This window comes from Triticum dicoccoides, chromosome 1A (genome assembly GCF_002162155.2).
Source record: "Triticum dicoccoides isolate Atlit2015 ecotype Zavitan chromosome 1A, WEW_v2.0, whole genome shotgun sequence".
In the NCBI taxonomy this organism is placed as follows: Eukaryota; Viridiplantae; Streptophyta; class Magnoliopsida; order Poales; family Poaceae; genus Triticum; species Triticum dicoccoides.
The window spans coordinates 59,205,171-59,211,102 of record NC_041380.1 but is presented as its reverse complement, the minus strand read 5'-3'; positions in this window follow the sequence as shown (position 1 = coordinate 59,211,102).

Genomic DNA, 5,932 nt, shown 5'->3' with positions numbered 1-5,932 from the left:
GAGCCAGAACTGCTGGTGAAAGTGCAGCGGAAATGGCTGCAGAGAATGTCAACAACATCAACACTGATTCTGCCGCAACATCTTCAACCCAAACCGGCGAGGAACAGAAGAGGAAGAGATATCGATCGGATGACTCAATTGCATCTATGCTTGGAGAGAAACTGGATAATTTTACCAGTGCCTACAAAGCTGATATCGCTCAAGTTGCTCCTCCTGAGAAACCCTCCTCTCCTGAAGAAATACTTGACGCTCTCAATGCAATTGTGGGACTGGATGATGATGGCTTGCTAGCAGCTTATGATATCCTCATAGCAGATGACCGCAAGTTCAAGGCTCTTATGGCGCTGCCTGAAAGGATGAAGAAGAAATGGATCCTCAAGCAAATCAACCAATGAAGGTATGTTTCTTGTTCTGTGATTAGTTACCAGCTAGCAAGCTCTGCTGCATTTTGTCCTTAGTTGTTTGTTATAGTACAATATTATGGGTGTCCTGTATTTTGTCATGCCAATATGGAGCAGAGGAGGCATCAGCTTGCTTGCTTTTCATCATATTTATGTACTTACCTATTTCCATGTTTGAGATTAGCATGATAGAAGGTTTTATGTTATCATCTTAATAAGGTTTTCCTGCTAGGTATTCCCAAACATGGCTTGATAAAACAACGTTTTCCTGCCATGTTTGAGAACAACTTGTTCTGCCATGTCTCCGGAAACAAGGTTTTATGAACATATTTTGCATGCACATAAATATTCAGTGTGTTTGAAGGTCTCTTATGAACTAGTCTTTTTTTTCTTCGGTCGAGAGGTGGCATTATTAGTCTAGAATACATCAACCAGATATGCTTATTTAGTGGCTGTAGTCTTTTATCGACTTAGTTTCGGTCCTACTTAACCTACTCGGTTGTTGATGTTTTTTGCTATTCCCTTTCGATTCATGATAATTGCGCAAATGAAGTGCAAGTTAACCTTTGAAAAATTTCTATATCAAGTTGAGTTTTCTTACCCTTCCTAGAGATTGTTGCAAGCTAAAGCTTATCGTGTGACACTTCGATTTGTCTTCTTGGCTATCCTCATCTTTCACTTTGAGCAATTTCTACCAACCATTGTGTTCAAGGATTGTTTATTGCCCTATGAGGCCATATGTCACCATTTCTCATCATATTTTGCAGGAAATATTGGGTGAAGTGTGATGTTGAACGAACAGAACAAAGAAATGAAGATCCTTGAGCAATGAAAATCTTTCTTGGATGGTGCTAATAATGCAAAGATTCAGTTTTTATGTAACCTTGACTAGATTATGATCATTTGATGTTGTTGTGAACCTTTGTCGTATTGCAAAGATTAACTTTTTACAAAGTCTCATGTTTAAGTTATATGTATTGGCATGGTTCAGTTTAATGCAAAACATTGCCATGTGTGAACAAACGAGCTGTCAATGTTGGTGTTGGTACAGATTTGTTCATACTATTTATTCCTAGCACAAAGGCTAGTGCGTTGGTGCTGGTATAGTTTCATGCTCATTTTGGTTCTGGTACAGATTTGACCTCAAAATCCTAGTGACAGCCAAACATGAAATTTGGATTTGGAATCTAGATTCAGCCAAATGAAATCTTGATAGAGATTTCATTTCATTTCATTTCAGCCAAATGAAATGAAATCAGGGGAGCCAAACGAGCTGTTACTGAAATTAGATGGAATCCGTCGTACACATAGCACTGCTCCTCAATGGCCACCGATTAATTTAACAGACGATGTATTTTTTATGAAAAACTATTCTGATTCCGATCATACAGCACTGCGATGCTACCTCTACTGAACACACATATAACTAAAGTTGAAGGATCACAACTATATGGTCCAACAATGCATGGTAAATCTGTTTATATTTCTGCCACAACCATGTGAAGAAAGTGTACCTTCTGACTGCTTTGTTGTACTGTGCTGATGCTGAGGGCAAAGTAGCTGAGTCAATCTATACTCACCAGCCCGTGCATTGCATTACAAACATGTACATGTTGGAACCGCCAGTCCCTCACGGCGCTCCTCCTCGCTTTCTCTGTCGCTGTCGCTCGAGCTCACCGAAAAAGAAGGGATTCAGACAAGTTCAGAGAACAGTGGACACAGGAATTTTTCCAGCGTATGTACGCTTTTTCCTTTCCTCGAGCACGAACTCGATCATGTCAACAAGCTACAGAGGGGAACCAGGGTTTTATACCCGCGAGCACCGGCCTGCACGGCCTCGCCCTGCACCCACTCGCTCACCCACTCCCCCGCGTCCTCCGCGCTCTGGCGCGTCCACGCACCGCGCCCGAACGCGATCGCCACGGCCTCCCAGCGCGCCCGACGCGATCTACCCCTCCTGATCGCTCGCTAACAGCCCGGCGTGGCCCCACGCACACACGCGCTGGCTCACGCACACACACACGCACACCTACGCACCCACACATCGCGGACCCGACGCACCCGACACGTCCGGTGCACACCCATACACGCACCAGCCGCGCCAGGAGCGACGCTGCAGTTTATTACGCCCAACACTCGCGCCCTAAGCCGCGGCTCAGAGCAGCCCGCCGTCCTCGACGTCGCCGTCGACCAGCAGTGCACGCTCCGGTGCCGGTGCCTTCTTCCACTGCGGGCAGTCACGCTTGAAGTGACCCCGCTCGCCGCACTTGTAGCACAGGCCCTTCCAGTTGCTACCGAAGCCCGACGCCTCGCTACGCGCCTCGTCGTCGTCCCGAGCTCCGCCGCGCTGTCGCTCCCGTGCCCGCCACTGTGCCGCCGTGAACATGAGAGCGTCGTCCGCTCGACCGCCGTCTGCCTGTCCACGCCGTCGGAGCCGTTGGTTGAACGCCTTCAGCCGCCCGAGTGCTTCCTCAAACGGCATCGTCGACACGTCGCAAAACTGCTCGATCCCGGCCATCGCCGCGTACAAGCGGTCCGGCACGGAGTCGAGCAGCTTCTTCACCAACGCGGCGTCCTCCAGCGTCGAGCCGAGCGCCGCGTAGCGAGCCGCCATGCCACCGAGCTTGCCGGCGAACTCATCCAGCGTGTCGCCGCTCGCCATGCGCAGGAGCTCGAACTCCGCGCGCAAGGTGCCCAGCCGCGCCGCCCGCACGCGGTCCGCACCAACGAACCGCGCCTTCAGAGCAGCCCACACCTCCGCGGCAGTCTTCTTCGCCGCCACCTGCAGCAGCAGGTCCTCTGCAAGCGCGCCAAGCAGATACGCCCGCGCCGGCTTGTCCTTTTTCGCGATCACAGCCGCCTCCGCGTCCTCCGGCACGACCACCGCCTCCCACAGCCCGGCCGCGTCGAGATTCGCCTCCACCTTGATCGACCACGCCGTGTAGTTGTCGCCGGTGAGCAGTGGCACCGACTGCGGTAGCGATCCGCCGGCGTACGGGACAATCGACATCGCCGGCGCGCCCTGAGCTGAACCTGGCTCTGATGCCAATTGTTGGAACCGCCAGTCCCTCACGGCGCTGCTCCTCGCTCTCTCTGTCGCCGTCGCTCGAGCACACCGAAGAAGAAGGGATTCAGAGAAGTTCAGAGAACAGTGGACACGGGAATTTTTCCAGCGCACGTACGCTTTTTTCTTTCCTCGAGCATGAACTCGATCATGTCAACAAGCTACAGAGGGGAACCAGGGTTTTATACCCGCGAGCACCGGCCTGCACGGCCTCGCCCTGCACCCACTCGCTCACCCACTCCCCCACGTCCTCCGCGCTCTGGCCGCGTCCACGCACCGCGCCCGAACGCGATCGCCACGGCCTCCCAGCACGCCCGACGCGATCTACCCCTCCTGATCGCTCGCTAACAGCCCGGCGTGGCCCTGCACACACACGCGCTGGCTCACGCATGCACACACGCACACCTACGCACCCACACATCGCGGACCCGATGCGCCCGACACGTCTGGTGCGCGCCCATACACGCACCAGCCGCGCCAGGAGCGACGCCACGGTTTATTACGCCCAACACTACACACTTCCCAAGTCGAGGATGCAAACATTCATGATGCACCAAAACCATGTATGCAAGGTGCAGCTAGATGTTAAGGGTAGGAATTAGTCTTGGATAAATATTTGAAGAAATAATCACACAATAACTCTTCTGCAGAGATGGTAGTCAGTTCTCATAAGCAATAACCTAATACTCCATATGATGTCTGCAAAAAGTTCGGAACCGGAAAAAAAAGTAAGCATTTCATCTAAATATTAAACTTAGAAATCAAAATTTTGTTGGCAATGTAAACAGTTCCAAATTTTGAATCGCTCAGCTGATCATGACAAACTCATGGTAAGCTCAATCCTAATTAATACATTTTTTTGCGGGAAAATCCTAATTAATACTTGACCATGGCACACAAAAGCAAACAGTTGGTTACTCCTTCTGTAAAAAAGCTGATCTTCAGCTGATGTACAATTGTTCCCTCCTCTTAATGCAATGGCAGAGCTCCTGCTGGTTTGGTTCAAAAAAAAAAGAATGTATGAATACTTTTGAAGGCTAAACTGTATTGCTCTTAAACAAATCATACATAAAAAATCTTTGAAATATTCCTTTATTTGAAAAGCATAGCATTTTTCATAGCATCTTAGCAACACATACAAAATCAAATTTCATGTGTCCGAAAAATCATTTTTTCTTTAGGTTACATTAAGATAAATGAACTAATCATATACTGTATTGCACTATCACGATGCACAGTGCTTGGGTAGGAGGACGTTTCTCCTACTCTGCTTGCCTAGTAAACAAATTTTGTGTATCACCTTAATGACGAAAGTAGCACTCATGGCAATTTTTTTGTCTGGCTCCAACTACATCGCAGCTGTAGAACACTTTCCGAGAGAGTGTTGTTGATAGCCAGCAACATGTTTTGCTCTCAAGATGCACCTCCTTCGGACACGATCTGCAGGTTGCCAACTGCACAAAGCTGGCCCGATCCGTTTCAACCGATTAGTAAGATGCCGTCGTACACAAAGCATCTCAATAGCAATACATGTACGTACGCAGCATGAAAATTTAGCCACCCTAGCTAATCAACATGCGGCCGGCCAGAAACGCAAATTACCCACGCACGAACTGCACATAGAAAGAGTTGGTTTAATAAATCATGAAACCTAAACGGACACTGCCTATACTCTGGCGGCGGTTCATCTCAACGAAGAGACATGGAGATGAAACCGGATGCCAGCCGGACGGTGCCGAGGATAGCATCAAGAGGGAGAGGTTTGTTCTTCTGTTTTCTTTCCGTGTCCACATCCTATGGATATCCCTTACACCTGGAAGGCTGCGCCAACAACCCATCGGGACGATCATGTTCTGTTTCTATGATATTATGTATTCTTAGCAACCTGTACGATCTGTAATCAGAAGAATTGGGTCAAGAGATGGAGTGGTACGATGGAATTTTTTTGAACCAATATATAATAGATAGATAGATAGATAGATAGATAGATAAATCAAAGCAGCTGAGGGTTAGAAATTTTGGGAAGCTTATGATGGAGGTTATCAGCTTTAGACCACACTTCATACACATCTACATAATATATTTTAAATGGTTTCGTGTAATTAGAATTGCACACTTGCATTCTTGTTGTATATTAGTTTCAGGTTAAATACTATGAGTTCGAATGAAAGTTTAAATGAAAATTAAGCACCTGAATATTAGCAAAATGAATGACTTAGGGCTCAAATTAACAAAGAATAAAACTGGAATATGATATGTTTCATGATCATTACAGGTTTTTTTTTTAGAGAGAGACATGATCATTACAGTTGTGTCCAATAGGCACCCCTTGTTTTACGTTGCTCGGGATTTATGTGCCTTCACCTTGGTGCGTACGTTATGCATGCATGCATGCATCCAGCTGCCTGCAGCTGCCTGCCCCATGTGTGTGTTTAGCGATCTCTTCCCTAGGAAAAATTAAAGAATT